Source organism: Carassius auratus, unplaced genomic scaffold (assembly GCF_003368295.1).
Source record: "Carassius auratus strain Wakin unplaced genomic scaffold, ASM336829v1 scaf_tig00215898, whole genome shotgun sequence".
NCBI lineage: Eukaryota > Metazoa > Chordata > Actinopteri > Cypriniformes > Cyprinidae > Carassius > Carassius auratus.
Genome location: NW_020528299.1, coordinates 23,179 through 46,486, shown reverse-complemented (window position 1 = coordinate 46,486; position 23,308 = coordinate 23,179). Strand labels below are relative to the sequence as shown.

Below are 23,308 nucleotides of genomic sequence, written 5' to 3'. Positions count from 1 at the left end.
GAGGTTCTGCACAATAAAACCTTGTCAACGGCCTTTCACAATAGGCGCTGTGTTTGTGGAAGAAGTGTTTGTCGAAATGCTTCTTCACATCTTTAAAAAACAGGGTTAATTTTTTTCTTGAATGCTATCTTAAGCAAATAGACCAGGGGTGGCAGCCCTGCTGAGTTCAGCTCCAACCCTAATAAAAACTCACCTGCCTGTAGCCTCCTACGAACCCTTCAGACCTAGATAAGCTTGTTCAGATGTGTTTGATTAGGGCTGAAGCAAAACTCTTCAGGGCTGTGGCTCTCCAGGACCCACTTTCGCCACCACTGATATAGATTACTGATTCTGTCAAGTTACCTGAAGTGGCTACCTTAAGAGATAACGCCAATCACTTGACATTATTAAAAATTATGAATGAAGAAATCAGCTGCCTCATTATCAATGTCAGTATCATTTAATGGCACATTAAGTACAGATTGAGCTGAAGCTTGGACATTGTTCCGTTAACTTAAAGTTGCTCCTACACACACACCATTTCTTATCATTATTATCAATGTTGAAAACAGTTATGCTGCTTAATAGTTTGTGTAATATTTTCTCAAGAAACTTTGTTGAATAAACATTTTATTTGAAATAGAAATCTATTGCATCATTATTATAAATGACTTTACTCTTACATAAACTGAGGTGTCCCTGCTGAATAGCATTTTAATCAACATAAAAAAAATAATTGTAGCCTACATTTCGCAACTTCACTCAGTGACCTGAGTTTGATTCCTGTCTCGAGGTACTTTGTCAGTTCCGCTCCCCTCTCTTCTACCTGTGCTTTCCTGAAAAAATAAGTAAATAGGGTTAGTCTAACCTGAAATGAAACCTCTGTTAGCTCTCAAATCTCACTCTCCATTCCACTTATTTTAACAAGCGAGTCTGTGTTCAGTTACAGCAACAGCTTTTGGTGTGAACCTGGACAGGCACATCAGTGCATTTTGAGATATCCGAACATCAACACAACAGGGTTATGCAATATTTTTTTATTTATGGAGCAATGTTTAAAGGGCCCTGCACAATGACATTTGTAAGTCACTAGATGGCAGAATTACTCATTATTTGTAGCATGCAGGTTTATCTATAGAAAGGCATTTAAAAATGATGCACAAAATGTTTTTATTTTCAATTCACTGTCATAAGAACTTACATATTTTTATTTTTTTTTACTAATTTTTTTTTGCATAAGAACATATTTAATAATACAATATGTCCATAACAGGTGGGATAGCAGTTATTGGTTCTATGAGCAGGATTCTGTGTACTGTAGATATGTTTTGTACACACAGACAGACAATCATTCACAGACAGACATATTCAAACACATACCATTGCTGCTCTTGAATTACACACAGACAGCAGCACTTACACGCCAGATTGAGGTTTAAATAAAACTCTTCATGTCAGCACCATGGTTTGCTATTTCCACACCTCACACTGCATGCCTACTTTCACCAGTGTGTGTGTGTGTGTGTGTGTGTTTGGTATTAATTAGCTCTAGTATGTCCCCAGAGGTTAGGTAAATCTGAGAACCTCCCTTTGGGGACATACGGGGACATCCGTTTTTTGAGTAATAATGCAAAATGCAAATGTTTTCTGTAAGAGTTAGGGTTCATAAAATTATCATTGCATAACAATTAGCTTCATATAAAGCGATGTAAATCTATGGTATGCCCTCATTTAGATACTAAATTAAATATGTGAGTATGTGTATGTAAGAAGACTTAGAGAGAATTAATCAGAAGGGACTAAAGAGTATAACATGGCTCCCTGAAAGAAGGGGGAATGGTTGGCTATGAAAATACTGTGTGTAACATTGCTCTGTAGCTGACAGACAGGCACGCACACACACACACACACACACAGCTTCCTGAGTGTACCAAACATCTGCAAATGTACTGAAACACTTGCCCCACCAACACAGAAACACAGAGATACACTCAGACACATACAGTTTCCTTGACCTCATTCCCAGAACAACTAAAGAAGTGATGTTGAAAGCACAAAGAATGTTTAGATAATTATAAAACAACAACATTAATAAATTGTTATTAAACAGCAACAATAATCATTGCGATAATAATTATAGTTATTATAAATTAAACATTTTAAAAGCAAGCTTTCTGTTATGTGACCATAAAATGTTAGAACCCTTTTAAATGCATTACATGCTCATACAAGTTCATGAAAAGACAAGAGCAGCTGCAGTTTGGCTTTGATCCTGTTATTTTCAATGAGAACACAATCCATCATATACAACATACATGCCAGCCCATAGCATAGCTAACCTATATTCCAACACAATAAAGGAATCTTTATAGCTTTAACTACAGGGTGACAGAATAAGAAGAGATCCTCACCTGTTGAACTGTCACAAATAAGCCAAGGAGAACAGACTTTGACCTGGTTCTTCTGTCTGGTGGTCTGTCCCACTAGAGTTGACATTCTCAAAGGCAGTAGTAGATCAATTGTTATTTATCTACAGATGTGGATTTGCCATATTGCCTACATTTGACCTCTACCTCGAACAGCATCATTGAAACTGCACTGTTGCAAAAATAGTGCACATTTAAGTCTTAAAGACTTAGTCCATGAGGTGGTTTCTCACTGACGGTTCAATCACAGCTGAAGGCTATAAATAACATGAGTGACAAGACAAAGGTTTATTAGACTCTAAGTCAGGGAACGGGCACTTCAGACTAAAATATCGGTTTGTTTCCAAACATTTAAATTAATACTTAAAACCACAGTCTTAAAAGCATTTTTAACTTTGAAATATCAGTTTTAAAAATCATTCTGATGGTACACTTATAAAAATGTCTGTTTTGGGAGTGACTTTGGTGAGCAGGTATGAAATTCTGCAAAAAGGGCAAATTGCTTTATGGCAGTGACACTTGTAAGGCTATTCACTTTAATTACAACAGTGATACGTTTAAGACTTTTATGACGATAACAGTAGGGAAGCTAACAATACATACAATTTTATGCCTATTAGATTGTGTTTTATTAAGGTCTAACCTACCCCTTATAATAATGAAAAATCACTTATTATTGTTGTACAGTGTGACAAAAATTACAATATTGATATGTGCATACATACAGTTGCTTAAAAATGTGTATTGACTCACCTATCTGGACAGTAATTCCTCCCCAACCATGCTGTTTGATTAATCAAAAAGTTATTTATGGGATTTTTGTTTTTTAACTGACAATTTTTAAATAAGTAAGCTGAGAGAGAAGTTTTTTTTTTTTTTTTTTACAATCATGAATTGATTATTCTCTTATTGACTTATTCTCCACACAAACACATACATATACACAGGAAAGGGGAACACATGGCACTGAAATTCCACACCCTCTACAATAACATGTTTAACCCCCTTCCCACTCCGTGCGCTTCTCTTATCCCCCCACATCCCTCCACCCCCACTGCACATTTACACTTGACTCATCTCTGACTTTGCTGACCCATTCCCACATCCCACAGTCTCTCTCTCTCTCTCTCTCCTTGCTTATTTGACCGTGTGCCACTTACACAGTGTATACTATGCTCACAAGACACCATGTTTGAGGCTGATCTGACCTAACATCCTTGATACAGACTGTGTTTTACAGCTAAAGGAAGAGAAAAGGGAAAACCTCAACTGGAGGGACTTGCCGACCCAGTAAGTGGAAACCAAATTACATATCACAGTATATTATATATATATATATATATGCTACAAAACACTATAATATGATGTACTGCAATCTTATATGCTTTTATTAAACGTAACTGCTGCTATGGTGTTTCATTAATCCTTAAACTCTATCAAGATGCATGTGGGTTGGTAAATGTTTGTGTTGAATCTATTGGTATAAGTGGAAAGTACATTAAAGTATGTGTAATTTTACACTCCACTGCTATTACCATTAGGTAGCTGGAAAAGTGATGGTGTTGATATAAGATCAGAGATTAAATGTTCCCTGGTGCGTCTATATGAGTACAAAATAGCTCCGCAAGCTTCATAGTCATTGTATTTCATTTCATTTTACAGACTAGCCACCATTCATCAGTAAATTTCAACCCATAGATTGTGATTTAAACTGAGATTTAAACCCATATGAAATATCCTTTATTTGGGCAGAGATTTAAGACAATCTTTCCTAGCTTCCAAACTTAAATGTTTCTTCTACCATATGTTAGCAAGTGAAAACTGTCAGTCAAAAATAATTAAGAAGAAGTGACGCCAAAGAAGTGATGTTCCAAGGAACAAGCTGCCAAAATCTCCCTGAGTTCTTGGCTAGGGGTCCAACGTAATGATATATTCTCTTAGGGCCCTATCAAAGGAACATCCTAACCCTAGAATCATATCTGATTTGTTTTAACAAAGACAAAATCTGTTAATGTTCTACACAGATTAAAACATTGACTTAATATCCCATTAAGCAATGTTAACCTTTCTTAGGACTTCTACCAGTCTATCTTCTACTTCTATCTTGCATTCTTTTTTTGTTCCTTTTTCCCCTCAAAATCCTCTTCATTTTATGTTTATCTGTAAATGCCGTTTTTGTCATTTTTTTCAATTTATCAAGAAATTTGAATATTGAGTGATTACATCATAAAAACCATCTTCAAAACTGTGATTTCTTTTACCTCTCCAGATACTCTGACATGGCATAAAGCTGAAAGTTATTTGTCACAGCAAGCAAGAAATATTAACCATTTACCATGCAAAGTGGCAAATCAATGATAAAAACAAAAAGCTAAGAAACCCCGCATATAGCACAAGCAAAATCTACAAGGAGAAGGGTAGAGAACGATAGATTCAGTAATATAACCAGAATCAACATTGGCTTTTTAGTGGTGGTGAGAACTTAAGAGATATGAAAGGTTAAAAACCGACCCAGACATGGTTTCTTACAGGTAAAATATTTTATTTAACCAACAAATAGCAATGTAACCTATAACAGTAGAGTTCATTACATAGGGTTAGCTATTGTCAATGGTAATTTAACTTTAAACTGTATAAATTATAAACCTATGGATCACCAATAGTGTATCGGCATCCTACTGTTTTTACCATTTCGTTATATGGCACAAATAGTAAGAGTAATACAGCTCAGAATCCAGAAACTGTCTTTATGAGCCATTGAATCATTCACTGAACTGATTCATCCAAGTGTGCTACCTTGAGTTGCTGTGTTAAATCATCTGTCTGTGTAAATAGTTTAAACACATTAAAATAGTTCAAATTAATGTCTTTAGCTGTAAAAAATAGTGCCTTTTCCACTTAAAATGAATCTCTTAAACCTGTGTTTTGGTTGCATCTCATACACAGAGGTGCAGAGCTGATAAACGGTAAACTTGTGTAACATCATAAAAAAAAAAAAATCTTCTATGTTTACAGTTAATCAAGACTTAACCACTCAGATGACATATTTGAGTATATCAGTACCGCAAACTGAGCAGAGCCATATAATAAATGCTGGCAGTGTGTAACGACAGATAAAAGAGGAGGAAGCAATTGCAGGCAATCAGATGTAGTTTATAGATAAAGAGTGTCCAGAGTGTTGGCAATGGCAAGGAAGGTCTACGGTGGCGTGAGAAGAGCGGGATGGTGAAGTCAGCGGTGCAGGTGAAGGTGGTCAATGGTTGGAACCAGGAACAGACCGGAACACTGACACGCGGACGACAACACGAATCCAAACCAGCACACAAACACGGAAGACGATAATCCAGCTAGTGCATGGAGACATAAGAGAGGATCTGACAACAGAGAGAGAGCGAGGTGAGTATAAGTAGCAGAGGTATGATGACGATCAGCTGGAGCGAGACAATCAACACCCAGGTGATGACAATCAACTAAACGAGCACATGGAGACAACGTAAGTACAAAAACAATAACAAAACATGACACGGAGGAAACACTGGATTTCCTACCGTGACAGTACCCTCTCCCCTAGGACGTCACCTGACGTTCCCAGCCTGCTTTACCTGTAGATTGTAATCATCTATAAGGTGGTGATCCAATATGTCCCGAGCAGGAACCCAGCTCCTCTCCTCCGGACCGTAACCTTCCCAATCCACCAAGTACTGAAAACCGCGTCCCCTCCGTCTAGAGTCCAGAATACGATTAACCAAATAGGTGGTTTCCCCATTAACGAGACGAGGCGGGGGGGGAACCGGAGCAGGCGGATTAAGACGGGAAGAAATCACCGATTTAATTTTGGAGACGTGGAACACGGGATGAATCCTCCTGTACGCCGGAGGAAGGCTAAGACGCACGGTAACCGGATTAATAATCTTGGTAATAGAAAACGGGCCAATAAATTTGGGAGCAAGTTTGTTAGAAACGGACCGCATAGGAATATTCTGGGTAGAAAGCCACACTCTTTGACCGACGACGTAACGGGGAGGCTTCGACCGGTGGCGATCGGCCTTAGCCTTGGTGCGCGACCTAGCCTGGAGCAGAGCTCTGCGAGCTCTGGTCCAGGTGCGGTGACACCTCTGGACTAATGCGTGTGCGGAGGGGACCGAAACCTCGGATTCCGTACTGACAAAATTAGGTGGTTGGTACCCTAAACTACACTTAAATGGAGACATGCCCGTAGATGACACTGGCAAAGAATTGTGTGCGTACTCCACAACTGAGAGTTGCTGACACCAGGACGAAGGATTATTGGAAACCAAACATCGCAAAACCCTCTCGACATCCTGATTGGCTCGTTCGGTTTGACCATTGCTCTGGGGATGGAACCCGGAAGAAAGACTAACAGTCGCTCCTAACAATTTACAAAACTCTCGCCAAAATTTGGACACAAATTGGGGACCCCTGTCAGAAACCACGTCTGTCGGGAGGCCATGTATGCGGAAGACGTGGTCAATGACAGCTACCGCTGTTTCCTTGGCTGAAGGTAATTTGGGCAAGGGAATAAAATGAGTCGCCTTCGAGAACCGGTCCACTACGGTTAAAATCACCGTATTGCCTTTAGAGGGTGGGAGGGCGGTGATAAAATCTAGCGAAATGTGGGACCAGGGTCTTGAAGGGACAGACAGCGGTAAGAGTAACCCATCTGGAGGTCGATTGGAAGTCTTACCAATAGCGCAAACTGAACAAGCCAAGACGAAATCGTGGACGTCACGAGCCATACCAGGCCACCAAAATCGTTGCTTGACCAGAAATCTAGTTCTACTAACCCCTGGGTGACAAGCAACACTGGAACAATGACCCCACTGGAGAACGTCTGACCGTAACCTCTCCGGCACAAACAATCGGTTCGGTGGGCAACGAGCCGGGGGCGTTACCCCTTCTAAGGCGGTCAACACCTTCGATTCGACCTCCCACCTGAGCGCGGAGATAATGATGGTCCCCGGTAAAATGGGCTCGGGAGTAGCAGTACGATCGGAACGCTCAAAAAGACGGGATAAAGCATCGGGTTTGATGTTCTTGGAACCCGGCCGGTAAGAAAGTGTAAAATCGAAACGACCGAAAAACAATGCCCACCGAGCCTGCCTGGAGTTAAGTCTTTTGGCGGTTCTAATGTATTCGAGATTCTTATGGTCCGTCCATACAATGAAAGGTACACCCGACCCTTCAAGCCAGTGACGCCATTCTTCCAGTGCAAGTTTGACTGCCAACAACTCTCGATTGCCAATGTCATAATTAACTTCTGCAGGAGATAAACGGTGAGAATAATACGCGCACGGATGCACCTTTCCGTCTGAGGATGCGCGTTGGGATAACACTGCTCCTACCCCCACCTCTGACGCGTCGACCTCCACTATGAATTGACGTGAGCGATCAGGGGTGACGAGAATGGGAGCTGAAACAAAGCAGCTTTTCAGTTTGGCAAACGCAGCCTCAGCTGCGTCTGACCACCTGAACGTCAAACTAGGGGAGGTCAAGGCGGTCAGAGGAGCGGCTAGTTGGCTGAAATTGCGAATGAAACGCCGGTAAAAATTGGCGAACCCCAGAAATCTCTGCAGGGCCTTGCGAGACTCTGGGGATGGCCAATTTACCACAGCCTTAACCTTCTCAGGATCCATGCGAACACCCTCAGTCGAAATGATGTGTCCTAGAAAAGAAACAGACTGTGCATGAAAAACGCATTTCTCCGCCTTGACAAACAATCCATTCTCTAGCAACCGCAGAAGCACTCGTCGTACGTGTTGCACGTGTTCCTGGAGAGACGAAGAAAAGATCAATATGTCATCCAGGTAAACATATATGAACAGATCGACCATGTCTCGCAACACGTCATTAACGAGTGCTTGAAAGACTGCCGGCGAGTTGGTTAGCCCGAACGGCATAACGCAGTACTCAAAATGGCCTCTAGGGGTGTTAAAGGCAGTCTTCCACTCATCCCCCTCCCTGATGCGGACCAAATGATAAGCATTACGTAAGTCCAATTTAGTGAAAACGGACGCTCCCTGCAACCTCTCAAAAGCTGAAGACAGAAGCGGCAAAGGATAGGTATTCTTTACCGTTATGTTGTTCAGCCCTCGGTAGTCAATGCAAGGTCGCAAGGATCCGTCCTTCTTTCCCACAAAAAAGAACCCCGCCCCCGCTGGAGAAGAGGAAGGGCGGATAAACCCCGTTGCTAGAGAACTGGATATATATTTCTCCATGGCCGCCGTCTCTGGAACAGACAAAGAATATAACTTGCCCTTAGGCGGAGAAGTACCTGGCAATAACTCTATCGCACAGTCATAGGGACGATGAGGAGGAAGAGAATCAGCACGAGACTTACTGAACACCTCCTTCAGGTCGTGGTACTCCGCGGGCACGCTAGCCAAATCCACTGCTTCCCCCTGAAACACAGACTCAGAAACATTAACACCAGCAGACAAAAGACAAGACAAATGACATTCCTCGCTCCAGCTAACCACAGATCCAAGGCGCCAATTGATGCTGGGGTTGTGTTTCTGAAGCCAGGTGTGACCGAGAACGATGGGGGATGAAGGTGAGTCCGTAATGTAGAATGATATCTCCTCAGTATGATTGCCCGATGTGGTGAGGGAAACAGGTAAGGTGGTCTGAGTGATGACTGGTAGTCTGTGTCCATTGAGAGCAAAGGGTGCAATGGGGTGTTTGAGGGAGGTGAGAGGAATGTTAAGCTTACTAGCGAACTGGAAGTCCATGAAATTACCCTCTGCCCCAGAATCCAACAAGGCGTGATGCTCGAGTGCGTGGGTGGACCACCGTAGACTCACCGGAAGGAGTGTCGATGTAGATGAGGTCTTTCTGGCAGAGATCCCACCCGATAGTAGCCTCCGTCTTACTATCGGGCTTGGTCTTTTACCGGACAACGCTGGATGTGATGTTCTTGACTGCCGCAGTATAAACATAGTCCCAGGGATCTCCGCCTGATCCTCTCCTCCCGGGAGAGCCGAGCTCGCCCCACCTGCATGGGTTCAAGATCTCCCGGTGGGCTGACCGCAACATCTGAGCGCTGATACTGAACCTCCGGTCTGTTCGCGAGAACTGCTCTCCCCCTCCGTCTGGTGGCTTGATCGAGTCGATTCTCCACTCTGATGGTTAGGTCAATCAGACTGTTGAGAGAAGTGGGGAGCTCGACGGCGCGGATCTCCTGTTGGATGCGGTCAGCCAACCCATGCAGGAAGTGATCCCACTGCGCCTCCTCGTTCCACTTACACTCCGCCGCCAGGGTGCGGAACTCAATCGAATAATCGGAAACGGACCTTTCCCCCTGACGTAGGTCCGTGAGAAGCCAAGCCGCTTCCCTCCCGGCGGCGGAGCGGTCGAAGACCCGTCTCATCTCTTCCGAAAGTGCGTGGAACGAGGCACAGCAGCTGTCTTGGTTCTCCCACACCGCCGTCCCCCAGAGGGCAGCCCTTCCCGTAAGTAGAGATAAGACGAATGCCACCTTCATTTCCTCGGTGTAGAACGTGCGGGGCTGCAGGGCGAAGTGCAGAGAACAATGAGACAGAAAAGATCGACAGAACTCTGGCTCACCCGCATATTTCTCCGGGATGGGGAGGCGTGGTTCGGGCTGGGAAATCCCCCCGGAGACGATCGGCGGTGTGGGTGGCGTGGGAGGCGCAGCGGGTGACGATTGTTGTTGTTGTTGCGTCTGGAGAACGAGCTCGGACACCTTCGTCACCATTGCTTGGAATGCTCGACCCATCTCATCTATCGCCTTGTCTTGGCGATCCATACGACCCACAGCTCGTTGCAGAAATTCTTCGAGATGAGATGGGGAGCGATCGCCTGCTGCTTCCATGATGGTCAGATCCTACTGTAACGACAGATAAAAGAGGAGGAAGCAATTGCAGGCAATCAGATGTAGTTTATAGATAAAGAGTGTCCAGAGTGTTGGCAATGGCAAGGAAGGTCTACGGTGGCGTGAGAAGAGCGGGATGGTGAAGTCAGCGGTGCAGGTGAAGGTGGTCAATGGTTGGAACCAGGAACAGACCGGAACACTGACACGCGGACGACAACACGAATCCAAACCAGCACACAAACACGGAAGACGATAATCCAGCTAGTGCATGGAGACATAAGAGAGGATCTGACAACAGAGAGAGAGCGAGGTGAGTATAAGTAGCAGAGGTATGATGACGATCAGCTGGAGCGAGACAATCAACACCCAGGTGATGACAATCAACTAAACGAGCACATGGAGACAACGTAAGTACAAAAACAATAACAAAACATGACACGGAGGAAACACTGGATTTCCTACCGTGACACAGTGATAATGCAGGCACAAACATTTTATTTTATGTAACTGAGATTGTCTTGAGATGTGCTGACAGAATGTCAAATAGCTTGCCTTTCTTCACTGTAGCATAAGCCATTCAAAGCCCTTTAATTGAGACTCTGTAACACTGCACCAGAGAATATAACAGCAAGGCCAGATCACAAAGTCACGCACCTATTACACTGGAAAAAAAAAAAAAGCCACAATATTGTGTTTTTAGATCCACCAATCCAACAACAACCCCCAGCAAAACAAAACTATTTGATAGGATTTGTTCACTGCTCTATATCAAAATATTACCGACTGGCATTATGGAAAAAGACCTAACATATGAACCTAAAATACAGTGTGACAAAAGCTCTCCCAAACTAATAGAGAGGAACCAACATTCTTATGTCATTATAGGGAATAATGCTTCACCACAGGCGCCAGAGCTGATTGAGGCTTGTGTCTGGTTTGAAAATAGAGCGTTGTTCTTGTTGCTGGGGTGTCCCAGCCCCAGGGGGATCACTCCACTCCTGGACTTTCTGTTACCCCAAGGCATGCAGATGGATCAGCGTGCTATGCGCAGAATGGCATCTCAACTGATCCCTTGGAAAGAGAACAACACACTTAGTACTTATGAGAGTATGTTGAGGTAGAGCTGATGTCTAAATGCAGCCTAGATCAATGGTGATAGATTAAGTGCATAAATTGAATATGAAGCGACAAGCTTTTTTGTTACAAGTGACATATATATATTTTAAATATCATATTGCAATCTATATTTTTAGTTTGATCTTCTTTTTGAAACCCCGTCCTTTTTTTAGTACATTGATGAATCATCCATCTTTCACAGTCACATTGTAGCCATTGTAGTCACACTTTTAAACAAGCTGTAATAATTATTTTGTCCATGTATGGAGAACATTCTTTCAAACTGAGGGTGACCACTTGGCCTGAGTGTCTAAAGTTAAAAGCACAAAATGACTACCTGACCCCCATAAAGCTGCTTATAGCTGCTAACCTCAACCATTACCTACCCCAGACGTCAGCATTGACCTGCACCTGCTCACTGACCCAACACTCGTATTCAACACTCATACACACATCATTTTATACATTTACTACAAGTCTGTTCTTGTGTGTATTGTAGTCCAGCAGAGACTATTCAGTGTAGACTTTTATCTTATAATAGCATTATTACTATGCTTCTGGGTGTAAACTTTCATGTATATTATATATATATATATATATTATTCATATTATATATATTATTCATTCAGTAATTAAAGCAAAAGGAGCCCTTACCAAGTATTGAGTACATGTACAGTAAATTAACATACTTCCCAAAAGGCCAACAATTCACTTACATTTTTTTTTATTGGTCTTATGAAGTATTCTAATTTGTTGAGATAATGAATTAGTGGGTTTTTGTTAAATGTGAGCCAAAATCATCACAATTAAAAGAATCAAAGACTTAAACTACTTCAGTCTGTGTGCACTGAATTTATTAAATACATGAGTTTCACAATTTGAGTTGAATTACTGAAATAAATTAACATTCAAATTTTTGACATTCTAATTTATTGAGATACAGCACCTGTATATATATGTAAAAAAGTAAATAAAGATTTGTCACATTCAATAATTAATGTCTGTTTTCTGTAAGTTTGTGTATAAGTGGTTTTCACTGACTCTTTCTGCAGTTACATCCTTATGGCAGTAGGTGAGGGCAAATTGTATTTAAGTGCGAGTAATTCACTCATTTATTTTACCCAAAACGAATGCAGATTCATTATGAAACAAAACTAGTGACTTGCTGATTTTAAAATGGTATATCAGCATTTTACTGTTTTTTCCATTTAATTATATGGCTCAGATAGTAAGGGTAATATGATAGTATACAGCTCTGAATCCAGCAGTCTTTGTGAGTCATTGAATCATTCACTGAGCTGATTCATTCTGAACCGATTCATTCAGGAATGCTCTACTTTGTGTTGCTCTGTTGAATAATCCGTGTGAATAGTTTAAACAGCCATTTTTGTGTTGGGTTAGCAACATAGACAAAGTAATGGCAATATTGTGTCTAAAATGTAACCTACTCATTATTAACTTGAGGTTTATTGAAGTGTTGTATCTGGTGTCATTAGTGGTTCAAAACAGTCTGTTATGCTGCTTATATTGCAAACTAGTATTTGTTATCATTATTATCATTTTAAGTGTTTACTGAACTCTCTTAATCTTCTAGTGATTCATTCTACCTGCACTATATTAATGAATTGAAAATCTTACACATTAACAGAAGCTACATCTTGCAAAATAAGGTGGATAGAAGCATTATCAGTCTAATAAAGCTTGTGTATCAGAATCAGCTGACTTCAAGGCCTAGTGAGTTTTCCCCCATATTGATTGATTGGTTGATTGCTTTCTCTCTCTCTCTCTCTCTCTAGCTCAAAAGACAATACAAAGTTTACTGCAGACAAGAAGAGGAAGTGTGCCACGTCTAGTAAAACAGCTGCTGCCCATCCATGTCCTGCATTTCATAACAACAGAACCATGGAGGGAGAGGAATCACGGGTCAAGGGACTTGGCATTGGTCAACTTGCATTTTTTGGCCAGCTTGAACGAGTAGAAAGAATGCGTTGCTACTGGGAGCTCAAACATGTCCAACTAAAGACCCTGGAGCAGGTAACTCTACAAAAGAAAAAAAGTTAGACACTGACAAAAATAAAAATAATAATAATTAAAAACTAAAATTCTGGAGGTTAATTTGAAAAAAAAAAATGATTTTTTTGTTAGAAGGAATGCTTACACTACTGTTCAAAAGGTTGGGGTCAGGAAGATTTTTTATTAATATGAAAGAATACTTTTATTCAGCAAGGCACATTAAATTGATCAAATGTACTTTTGAACTTTTTATTTATCAAAAAAAAAAAAAGTTTTAGTATTTCCACAAGCATTTTAAATCAGTTTTCAACATTGATAATAACAATAAATGTTTCTTAAACACCAAATTGGCATATTAGAATAATTGTCATGAAATTTAAAACATATTCAAATACAAAACAGGTATTTTTTATTGTAACAATATTTCACATTATTACCTTTTTTTTGCTGTATTTTTGATTAAATAGATGCAGCCTTGGGTGAGACTTCTTTCAAAATTGTTAAGAAATCTCTCGACCCAAAAGTTTTAACGGTAGTGTATAAGTCGCTGTATATTATTTGAAGGCAGTTGTGTTGTTTTAAATATGCCCATAGAGGGAGCTGTATTACCATGAATTACCCCCATTATAACTGAAGAAATTTCCTGTTTGTTTTTGTAAAATTAGGACATTATTATCTGTAGTATGTGACAGAATATCATAGTTCATTTGAAAAATAATTACAAAATTTTTTCGTTGAAATACTTTCTTCACTTACAAGCTATGCCATACTTGTGGGTATTTTTACTGAGATTGCACATGCACACGTTAACACGCAGTCCAACATACACATGCGATTTTGCCAAGGAAGACATGTTCCTGGATCAACATTATTGTCCAAAAATAACGACTTAACACAGTCCCACCCCTAAACCTAACCCTACCCATAATTTATTCGTAAAATCAGAGGGAAATGATAGCTGATTCTAAGCCTAAAACAGATATTTCCTGAAAAGTTATACCTCAATTCTGATTGGTTTATTGTAATGTTGTTCCATGCCAGCACACCCCAAAACGTTTGTCATAAATATATTATAAACATTTATCAACTTTCAAAAAAGCAGTAAGGTGATGTATAACCTATCGTAAACGTGCAGTGGCACTGTATATGTTATGTTTACTGACCGTCCAGAAGGGGGCGCCAGTTCATGTAATATTTTACTGCATTGCTTGCCTACTTGGACTCAATAGGCCAGTGCATACGACTACAACTGTGACATTTCTTATATCAGTGATGTGAAACTAATGTGGTTAGCATTAAAAAAAATGATAATAATAATTTCTAGTGGGAATAACTCTTTAAACACACCTTTAAACGTACCATCTAGCTGCTTGTAGTTGAGGGAAACCTGTTGGTCACTGGACAGATCATGGATTTTATAATAACAAGATTTTATTTATTTATTTATTACAAAATATTAATTTATTTTGTCTTGGTTGGGCCTTTTACCTTTTAATATACAGTTTTAATAATGTTTCATTATGAATAGTTATATTTAAATTAATATATCCTGCATATTCTATTATGCTCCTTGCATAAGGCTATATGTAGTATATATATCCATATGTATATATAGGCGCATATATATAAAAAAAATTCACACACACAGCCACACCAATTTTTATTTATTTATTAATATTACAAATGTTCAATATACGAATTCTTGTTGTTTTATATTACTGTGTATTGTGACTTTGTGCCATATGACCTATAGGGTGAAAAGCAAAGTCAGAAAGAAGTAACTCAAGAACTGTAGTCTATTTAAATCAATCGCTACTGTTACAGTTTAACCCCCAACATATCTCTTATCGCTTTGTGAGTGTGATTACACAGCCTTGGTGTTTTGAATAGCTGTGACTGTGTGTTTGAATGTCATCGTGCACGTGCACATATCTCTAGTCTGATTATAGTAGTCACACATGTGGAGAATCTGTGACAAGTTGCCATTTCTCTTAAAAATGTTCTAGAGTATCAGTGTACCTTAGATATGCTGAGTATGCTGCTTGCGTATGGATGTGATAGATTATACAGACCATGTGCCATTCACCCCATTGTGTGTGTGTGTGTAAGAGAGAGTGTGAGTGAGCACTTTAAGTGCTGTGTCTAACGTTAAAGGATACATCAAGTTCTGCTAACTGCCCTCCGTTTGCCGTGGAGCCAGGGTTCCACCTGTCCACCTCTTGTCTCACTGACTGACAGATGTTTTGCTCCTTATATGGAAGAGGGGGAGCATTCTATCCCCGTTACCCACGTCTCTCCTTTGCTGTGACTGCCCACCTTTCGTAATCTGTAGCTCGCCTGCACGGCTCATGTCAACAACCAGACTGGCATTTACAGAAAGAGATAGAGAAGTAGACAAACTGCTAAGACCAAGAAAAGGATTGTTAAAAAGAATAAGCTGCAGTTGTGTGGAGACTTGCTGGGTGTGAATGTAGGTGACATGGAGAACTTCTTGCAGGATAAGGACCTATGGATTGTGGGAAGTGTGTGTTTGGTTGCATCAATCCTATGGAGACGATTTTGGAATTTATTTACATACAAGAGGAAAAGAGACAGTTCACCAGAAAGTGCATCTATTGACATTCAGGTACAATATTTTTCCTCCAAATTTCATTTTGTGCTAATCCACATGACTGTATTTACATGTAGTCGTGATTTGAATGCTAAGCAACGTCTTATATTACATAGAGCATGTTTTATTAGCTTTGAATAATCCATGGTAAAGTTAAATCAAATAGCTGTAAATGTATGATATAGAGCCCCTAAAGTGGTTCACGATGGTAATTATGAGGTCTTTAAAGAAAATATAGAACTGAAGACGTAAAACTGAATTAACTAAATTTCCAACTAATGAGCTAAGCATTATATCATGTAGCAATATTGCATAATGTTCTTATGAATAAAAATTAATTAATGTAGTTAATTGAGTTTTAGAAAGAAAATCAGTTTTTTAGACTGGGGGTTTATCTGATGCATGGCTACCCATTGATGCACAGAAGAAACTAATTTAAAAGCTAAATATAATTATGATATTTAGGATTTTGTCCACTTCAGAGATTCCTGTTGGATATATAGAATTGTACATTTTGTTTTGATTTGAAATGAGTTGTCTTTGCACTTTTTCACAAAGCAGACAGTTTTGATAATACTGATTCAAATTCACAGGGGTTTTAAGGTGATATATAGAATCCAAGGGCACCTAATATTTACTCAGTGTGGTTTATAGGTCTGGTCACACTTCATTTTGATAATTCACTTTATACATTCTACTAACTATCAGTAACTTTGTAACTACATGTCAACTAAGTCTGCTAGCTCTCAGATTAAACTGTTAGATTACAGTAGGTTTAGGCATAGTCGAATACATTGACAGTGAAAAGTTGCTCATAGTCAATGTGTTGTGTGTTGTGGACTCATCAAAGTAAAGTGTTAGAAGATATTAAGCAGACAGTCTACTAATACTCTAATGACTGCTAGTTGCAAAGTTACTTACTGTTAGTAGAATGTCTAAAGTGGACTATCAAAATAAAGTGGTTTTTTCCCCATATAAAGTAAATAAGATAGACTTATCATAGAAGAAGTGATGTGACGTGACAAAGGCCTAACAGAACTAATCATGCAACATAGTAATATCACAGAAAGATCTTTAACTAAGAGCACTTTTTTATATACTTATGCTTAATAAATCAATGAATATATTGCTAAATTGTCACAATTATAATAGCAATATTTTGAAAATGAAATGATTAAACTGCACTGCTAATATCTAATAGTCTAATAGAGAGAAATGCAACATCTTCATAGAAACGTCTAGACTACACATGTAAAAAGAGTGAAGGTGTACTGTGATTCACTGTCTTCCTTCTCTCATGTTAGTTTCGACACCATTGTCATTTCAGTGATCTGACATCCCACCCAAGTGGCATTCAGAACAACATGTGTCTCAACCACAAATATTAGTGTTGCTTATATAGTGCATGAGGTAATTATAACTGACTCATTATTGGTAGTCATGAAGTGCTGCTAGCTGATTGCTTTATTTTAATATTAATACATTAATAAAGGGGGGTAATATCATTTACTTGACTTCCCATTGTCCCAACCATTAGGCCATGACTTCCCCCAAAAGGGTCAGGTCGAAATGAGTTAATTTCTTAGATATCACAATTTTTTAAGGCACATTTCACCCTAGGGGTAAGTGATATGAACAAAATCTCATATTACAATATGAGTAATTTTATTTCAAGGTAATGATATATAGTTGTTTTGCTTTAAATAATGTCTTTATGGTATCTACGTTTCTGATACCATAGAAATTTCATAAATCTTGTCACCAGAGTCAATATCACAAAGATTAATACCCCACCCCCCAAACCCACTGAAGACAAGTAATTATTCAGTGATTAAATAAGAAAGTTATTACAAGCAAAAGAACAAAAACACATAAAAAAAAAAAGAAAGAAATGCTACATACATCAAATGTAATCAAATGTACTGTATAAAAACACTGCATATTCTTCACTGTTTCTATGGGAAGTCGTGGCCTAATGGTTATATTTATATATATATATATTTGTATTCGTATTAAAATAAGAAAAGTGAATTAATTTAAATTTAGTGAGAGTTTTTTTCTCTTTTGTGGTTTGATTAATGTGAATGTGAATGACAGACAGCAGGAATATTATACTGCTGTCACTTTAAGAGCTGCCCAGATCCAATATACTGTTACACTTTTTCTTTCTCAGCTGTTTGCTTACACATTTAAAGCCTAAATTACTGTGTTTACGAGGATGCTTGCAATACATACATACAAGAGTGTGATACATTGATACATACAAGAGTGTTTATTTTCCTGTTCCTATTTCCTGTTCTGTTTGCCTATAAAGTGGCAAAAATAGTTATGAGTTATACGTGTCTTTCCTTGCACACACTTCTCTGACAGCACTCAGAAACAGTCTCTCAGACAGCGTGCGTATATAGCGAAATGAGTTCTCTTTCACTGCTGATTGCACTTCAACAGCTTAAAGTCATTTGCAATGCTTAAAACGCATACAGACGATATGTGTTTTCGTGACTACATAGTACAACAAGGTCACGTGAATGTGAAATGTGATAGACGCAGTACTCCAAATAACTAAATTTGACAAATGTCTACTGGCTAATCATGTCAACAAGAATATTGCCCTCCCCTAGTTAACACAAAAATGAACATTTTCATTTATTTACCCTCAAGTTACCTATGAGATTCGTTCTTCTGTTGAACACACAAATATATGTACACACACACACACACACACACAAACTAATTCTGAAGAATGTCTGCAACCAAACTGTTGAATGTAATCACTGACTTGGATATTATGGATAAAAAATTGTATAGACGTTAATACCAGCTGTTTGGTAACCAAATTTCTTCAAATTATCTTCTTTTGAACAGAAGAAACTCATATTGGTTTGGAACAATATGAGGGTGACTAAATAATGACTTTTGGGTGCACATTGAGGAACTTTTTTTGTAGAGAGGACAATCAAGCAATAATAAGAATCTTTTTATTCATTTTTTTTTTTTTTTTTGCATTGAAAATATGGCATACAGATAAATTTGTACATTTAGAATGTAAATATTACATAATAAAAATCCCCATTATAGACATTTGATGTTTAAAACTAGATAGATTTTTTTGTTATTATATATTTTAAGAAAAACAAGCGAGTATGGGATTTGTGCCTTAAATGCATGAAAAAATGGAACTCTGAAGTGTACTTTATACAGTATGTGGAAGTCTCTGCCACTCTGATCTGCTCTTTTAGAGTAGTTCACTCTCAACACACAAAAAAATCTAATTTACTTTAATGTTTGCCATAAAAAAATTTATGAAGTAAAGATAAGTGTTGACGTGTTAGGAAAAGCACAGAAAATATAGTGTTACTCCTGAAATAATCTGTCCCTTGGTTTAGAACAGCATGTGCTAATGTGAAAATTCTGGCTTAACTCAAGTCTTCTTGTCTTCGTGTCTGATTTAGAGGTGTCTGAGGAGGTGAAGAGGGAGGGAGGTTCATATTGACAGCTCTGCACTATGAAAGACTGCAGACTTGTTAGGTGTCACCATGTGACCATACTGTATACATATTGAGGGATGTCTGCCATCTTTTAGGCCTAAGCTTAAGATTTGTGTATTTGATTTGCATGTATGAAAATTCTCATTCATTTGGGTTACACAAAACACTACAAATACTTGTCAGTCATGGATGAAAGGGGGGAAAGTGATAGTACTAATATACTAAATGTGTTTAAATGCACAATAACCAGGTTTATATATTTATAAATAAATAAAATTTGTTTTCAATTAATTTAATTAAATATCTCTTGTTCTTCAGCTAGCCATAGTTTAACCATGCTCATAATTTTTAATTTAATAAGCTGTTTTACAATGAACAGAGTTTTGCTAAATATACTGTAAGAAATTTGAATGCATGCATTTAGAAAAGATGACTGTTGTGTCATCTGTGATTCAGCACAGCAGCATGAACTGCATTCACTTTTATTGATTTTAGGACTATATTACTAGATTGTATTATATTACCTAAGTCATAAGCTTTATTTGTATTAAATTATGGATTTCCAGAGCTGCATTCATTACCTCTCAATTGCTAAATGTCTCAAACAATATATTTCCTACTGAGACATTAAAAAATAAGATTATCCCTATGTTGATATAAAGCAATCCCAGGTAACCCTTTTGGACTAATATAAATTTGTAGTAAAAATAAATTTATTGCACTGTGCAGCACAGTCGTAAAGGGATAGTTCACCCAAAAATTAAAACTGGATGTTTATCTGCTTACCCCCAGGGCATCCAAGATGTAGGCGATTTTGTATTTCTTCAGTATAACACAAACTGAGATTTTTAACACAAACCGTTGCAGTCTATCAGTCTTGTAATGGATGTGAATAGGAATCACAACTAAAACATACAATAAAACAAACAAACCAATACACATATTCAAACAAACCCAAATTAAACCCTCCTGCTCATACATTGCTGTGTAAAGACACAAAGCGATTGGTCCATGCTTGAAACTGAACAGTATTTGTATCAGTTTTTTTTATTTTTATCTCTGATTCACGCAATGTCCGAACTGTTTGAACTCTCCTGAGCGCGTTCTCAGCTGAAGGCGCATGATGCGTCTTCTTCTTCTTCTTGCTTTATGGGGATCCACTGGCGACCCCCAAGGGGTTTCCTTATGATGTTCCTGTTTCTTGGTGTTCCTTTCATTAAAATTGAAAAATAAACATTCCAAAACCCTTTTAAAGTGCCTAATATGTGGCCTATAAATAATTGATATTATGGGGGAGGGGTCAAGCAACACACGCAAGCAACGTGTGAACTGTGCGCAAGAGTAAAGTGAAAGTAAAAATTAATGCATTAGTGGAGCATATTACAGCAGCCATATCACCCTGGAGCCCAAGACTGGTTTCCCACTGAAGCTAAGCAGGGCTGAGCCTGGTCAGTACCTGGATGGGAGACCTCCTGAGAAAACTAGGTTGCTGCTGGAAGAGGTGCTAGTGAGGCCAGCAGGGGGTGCTCACCCTGTGGTCTGTATGGGTCCTAGCGCCCCAGTGTAGTGATGGGGACGCTATACTGTCAACGAGCACCGTCCTTCGGATGAGACGTTAAACCGAGGTCCTGACTCTCTGTGGTCATTAAAAATCCCAGGATGTCTTTCGAAAAGAGTAGAGGTGTGACCTCGGCATCCTGGCTAAATTCGCCCATTGGTCTCTGACCATCATGGCCTCCTAACAGTCCCCATATCTTCTGATTGGCTTCATCACTCCGTCTCCTCTCCACCAGTAAGCTGGTGTGTGGTGGGCGTTCTGGCGCACTATCCAGGTGGATGCTGCACACCGGTGGTGGATGAGGAGATACCCCCTGTCTATGTAAAGCGCTTTGAGTGCTAGAAAAGCGCTATATAAATGTAAGGAATTATTATTATTATTATTATTATTATTATATTATCTGAGACAACAAATGACGAAACTAATTCAACATATGCTGATAATGGTATAGATAAAAATGTCTTAAATTATTCCCTTAATATTTATCTTGTTGAAAAACATTAGAAGAAAGTAATTTTGTGTTAAACTAGCTGGTTTTGAAAATCGGTGCACAAAATAAAGCTCCTCTTAATCGTCATTGATTGGCTGCAGTGTTCATAAATTAATAGACCTGTTTAAAAAAAAAAATTTTTTTTAAACATTTTCAGTGAGGAGTAAGCTAATAGCCTAAACTTTAATTATCCTCATAGTGCTTCATGCAGTGATAATAATAATAATAATAATAGGCTTAATAATAAGAAAAATGTAACAGGCCTACATTAATTGGAAATGCTAAGTCCTCTTAATTTTGACAATATCTCTAGCTATCGTTGACATGTAAAAAATAAAATAAAAATAAATAAATAAAATAAAACTATGATAAAAGAAAAGATCCCTAATTTCTCTCTTTTCTATGTGCATTCATATCATATTGATTTGTAAATGTCATATTTGGCATTTGGAATTAAAAGTAATATTACTAATAACAGTGGCATATGAGAAGTTTAATACCACAGAATATTTTTTATTTGCCTTTTTCGAAGCTGCTGTATATATATATAAAAAAAACACAAGGTGGCTGAATTTTTATGCTATTTACAGCAGATAGATAGCTGAAGCTTGTAGACATTCATTACTTTCACTCAATTTTATTCGTTTTTTTTTTATCAACCCCTCCAAACTGTTAAGCCCCTCTTTAGCACCCCCAACAACAACAACAACAACAAAAAATCCTAGACTGCGGATTGCAGATTTATAAATGCATTACTGCCACCTGTCTCTCAAGTGGACCATTGACACTCCTAATAGAGATTGTAGATACTCTAGAGTGTCAACAGTCCATTTGAGAGATAGTTTTAGCCTTGATTCCCATTCACATCCATTATAAGACTGACAGACTGCAGCGGTTTGTGTTTAAAATCTCAGTTTGTGCTCTATTGAAGAAACAAAGTCACCTACATCTTGGATGCCCTGGGAATAAGCAGATAAACATCAAATTTTCATTTTTGGGTAAACTATCCCTTTAATGTCTTTGAATTGAGGTTTTTGCACCTTTATAATGTTATTTGTTAGCATAAAACTTTAAATGGAGTTGCACTTTGAAATGACATAAAAACCAAGCCTTATTTTATTTAGCTGTTTACGTGCTGTTAATACTGGTGATGGTTAAATTGCTTAAAATAAAAATTAAAAAAGTGAAAAAAAAGGTTACTATTCAATATTCTTTTGTATTACATACATAATATCACCCTATATTTTGAATTATTGACCATATTGCTGTTTAAAAATAAACCTCAGTTAAGTTTATTAAGAAACAACTGGGTTTCTTATTCCAACTGGGTCACTTGCTTGGGAATGTTACCATTATGTTAATTATATTATAATATATGGGGAATATATGTTCACTAAAAAACATGCCTTAAAATTTAAGTAATTTTGCTTCTGACATTTTTTTTTATTTAAATGTAAAAGTAAATATTTAGCGAATGTTTACTTGTAAATCTTCACATAGGGATATTTTACTGGAAAATAAGATAAATATGTAGGGTGGATGGAATCCATCAGGGAATGGGGGGCATTTTGTTACCTCCCACCCTGAAATAGCCTCCTGCGCATGCTCTTTCTATATATGCACACACTCTTGCAGACACATACATGTGCACGTATATGCACATCCACACCGGTTTTAAAGTTCTCTGCTTACAGTTTCTAGTAAGGATTGCATTGTTGGTGTACGGTTACTGTTGCACCTGTACATTTGTTCTTTATCACACACGCAAGTGGACA

The 23,308-nt window shown here is 38.4% G+C and overlaps 1 pseudogene; it reads left to right on the top strand.

Moving 5' to 3' along the window:
* Positions 1 to 3,573: 3,573 nt before the first annotated feature.
* Positions 3,574 to 23,308, top strand: part of LOC113096264 (myosin light chain kinase family member 4-like) — a 28,516-nt pseudogene continuing 8,781 nt past the window's right edge.